The 3,405-nt window shown below is 34.3% G+C and overlaps 1 pseudogene; it reads left to right on the forward strand.

Annotated features, from left to right (window-relative positions):
- The first annotated feature begins 445 nt into the window (after positions 1-445).
- Positions 446-1,381, forward strand: LOC149232239 (putative UDP-arabinopyranose mutase 2 pseudogene; annotated as a pseudogene).
- The last annotated feature ends 2,024 nt before the right edge of the window (positions 1,382-3,405 follow it).

The following is a 3,405-nucleotide window of genomic DNA, read 5'->3' on the forward strand; positions in this document are numbered from 1 at the left end:
TCGCAAGAGGACATCTTTGGCCTGTTGTGATAAGGCTTAAGGAGTGGACTCTCCTTCCCTCGTGGAGTCTCGAATCTTGCTAAGTTATAAATTCCTTAGATATATGGCATACGGGTTGATGGATATACTCTTGGTGTTATAGTGGCAACTGCTAAATTTGATATTGGGCCTTACTCAAATTACTCCAATGATTTACCGATTCACTTTAGCAAAAAATCTCACAAATCCTTACCAACTTTAAAGAAGTCAATAAGGTTCTTACTCTTGCATTGGACCAACTTTGTAACAATAATTAATATTACTCATTAGATGTTAGGTGTTCCTTTAAAAATAAATTAAAACCCTTAGAAAAAAAATTAGAAAAGATGAATACTTACTTATCAAACACAAATTTTTAATTAGACTTACTCTTAAAGCAACTTTTGGCTATGAGTAATCTACCATTAAAATATAGGGTTTCGATTACGAACTGTACAACAGAAATGATATCGAGAGGATCCTGGGCCCCAAGGCCTCCTGCATCTCTTTCAAGGACAGTGCCTGCCGTTGCTTCGGCTACATGGTCTCTAAGAAGAAATACATCTTTACTATTGACGATGACTGCTTCGTTGCCAAAGATCCCTCCGGCAATGACATCAATGCTCTCCAGCAGCACATTATGAATTTGCTTTCTCCTTCAACTCCATTCTTTTTCAATACACTGTATGATCCATACAGACAGGGTGCAGATTTTGTACGTGGGTACCCCTTCAGCCTTCGCCATGGAACACCCACTGCAGTTTCTCATGGCCTCTGGATGAATATCCCTGATTACGATGCCCCCACACAGCTTGTCAAACCTTCCGAACGCAACACCAGATATGTTGATGCAGTTTTGACAATTCCAAAGGGTACGCTTTTCCCCATGTGTGGCATGAATTTGGCCTTCAATCGGGACTTGATTGGCCCTGCCATGTATTTTGGCTTGATGGGTGATGGCCAGCCTATTGGTCGCTATGACGATATGTGGGCAGGATGGTGTGTCAAGGTCATCTGCGACCACTTGGGATTGGGTGTGAAGACAGGGCTGCCATACATTTGGCACAGCAAGGCCAGTAACCCTTTTGTTAATTTGAAGAAAGAATACAAGGGAATATTCTGGCAAGAGGACATTATTCCATTTTTCCAATCTGCCACACTTCCAAAGGAATGTACCTCTGTCCAGCAATGCTACATTGAGCTGTCAAAGCAGGTAAGGGAGAAACTTGGAGTAATAGATTCGTATTTCCAGAAGCTGGCAAATGCCATGGTCACTTGGATTGAAGCTTGGGATGAGCTCAATCCCACTGCCGACCATGCTGAAGTAATTCCGAATGGATCAGCTAAGTCACCCGCGAAGTAGCTGCAAGGATCTCCCACATTAATTACTTGCATTTGTAAGCTCTGAGCGGTAGTGCCTCTTATTATTTTGGCATGAGAATTTTGGTAGATGAATAGTTTATTCAGTTGAGCTGTAGTTATTACTTGTTTTTTTAAATGCAGTTAAATAATGGTAGGGGCTACATTGACATCCAGAGAAACATTTGTTGGGATGCAATTATTTCTGAGAATCTGCATGCAGTATTTGCATGGATATGTTTTCTATTCGGTTAGATAATAATAGGTCTTACATGGACATCTCGAGAAGCATTCAGTCATTACATGGATAATGCTTGGATTGAGTATCTGCATGGATGGATGGTTTACGTTTTTCTTGGTGCTGCAATTGCATATTTTATTTGTTTCAGTTATTACATGGATAATGCTTGTATCCAGTATCTGCATGGATCTATTTCTGCCATTATGATTTAAGTTTTTCTGGGACTGTAATTCCCGACCGCCGTGTTTATTGAAAAACATAATTAAATGTTCAACACAAAATGAAAATGGATCGAGTATCAATGACACTGACAATGCAATGCCATGTATCGAGTATCTGCATGGATCTACTTCCGCTATTGAGATTAGGTTTTTTGTGTGAGTGTAATAAATTGCAGACCGCTGTGTTAGTTGGAAAATTTTGAATGTTTAACGCAAAATGAAAATGGAATGTCCTGGAAAATGCAATGACATGTATGTTATTGGATCGAGATTGATGAAATTCAATTTTCGTAAACATGTATGTCGTGACTATTCTATCTGTCGTGGTAAAGTCGTGGTGTTTTAGTAGGGTAATATACCCTACCTTTCATGACAACGGTTTTTTTCTCTAAAGACTCTCATGACATAGCCTTCTCTCAATATGTTATGCGCATATTTATGATTTACATAGCTTATGTTTTGTAAAATTGATTTGTAGTAGTCTCACCCTGGTTGTTGTTGGTGGTTTTGTATTAGATGAAAAAGTTGATTTTTTTGTTCAGTTGAAAAGTTAATTTTTTTCTTTTTTTCTTTGTGATTAATGGCATATCATTATTTTGGAGTTTAATTTTAGATTTTATTAAACATAAAAAGATAAAAGAACTTGGGAGTAATTCTTATTGTATTTAAAAATATATATAATTTCTTTTGTTATTTCCCAAGAACTCCCGAGTGTGTAGTTATAACTAGTACATTTTTGATGATTTCCAGTCTCACTGTTTTCTTAAGCTTGGTCATAACAAGGGTTTTTGAACTAGTTCACATATTAATCATCAATTGAACTGTCACCACAGATTATATATATATATATATAATATGGGATTTTTGTTTGCATTTTATATGAGGAATTTATATGTTTTAGTTTAAAAATCAAAATCATTACCTCACAAATTTATCATATCACTAATAAAAAGAAAAATTAAATATAATAATAATACAATGCACACAACAATTTCCAAATATAACAAGGAATATTTCCAAATATAACCAGGAAGATTTTATTTTTAAATTAGAATAAATGAGTAAGGTATTCATTTAAATAATACACGTTCCTAATGATAATCAATTAGGACATAATACAGTTCACCCAGGAAGATTTTATTTTAGAGTTAAAACTGAGTAAGTAGGGTATTCATTTAAATAATACTCACTCCCAATGATAATCAATTTTAATGGTAATAAATTCAAAGAATGTGCAATCCATACATTTTTTTCTTAATTATTTGGTAATTTCATTTATCATATTATTTATTTAGTTAATGTTTCGGAACCTTAAATTAGGTGTTATAAGGGTGTCTTCTAGGTGTAATGTAAAAATATGTTTAATTTATAGTAAGTAAAGGATTGGTTGATAAACATTTACATATGGGTTAAGAATAATATAACAGCCAATATAGGTGTAATGTAAAAAAGTTTGTACACATTTTTACATGCTTATTTAATAAGTTAAATTTATGTTAATATATCCAATTTATAATAAGTAAAGGATTGATAGGTAAACATTTATATATCGGTTAAAAATAATAT

Source organism: Pinus tabuliformis, chromosome J (assembly GCF_031772625.1).
Source record: "Pinus tabuliformis cultivar Carrire ecotype Pingquan chromosome J, CPIR1, whole genome shotgun sequence".
Lineage (NCBI taxonomy): Eukaryota > Viridiplantae > Streptophyta > Pinopsida > Pinales > Pinaceae > Pinus > Pinus tabuliformis.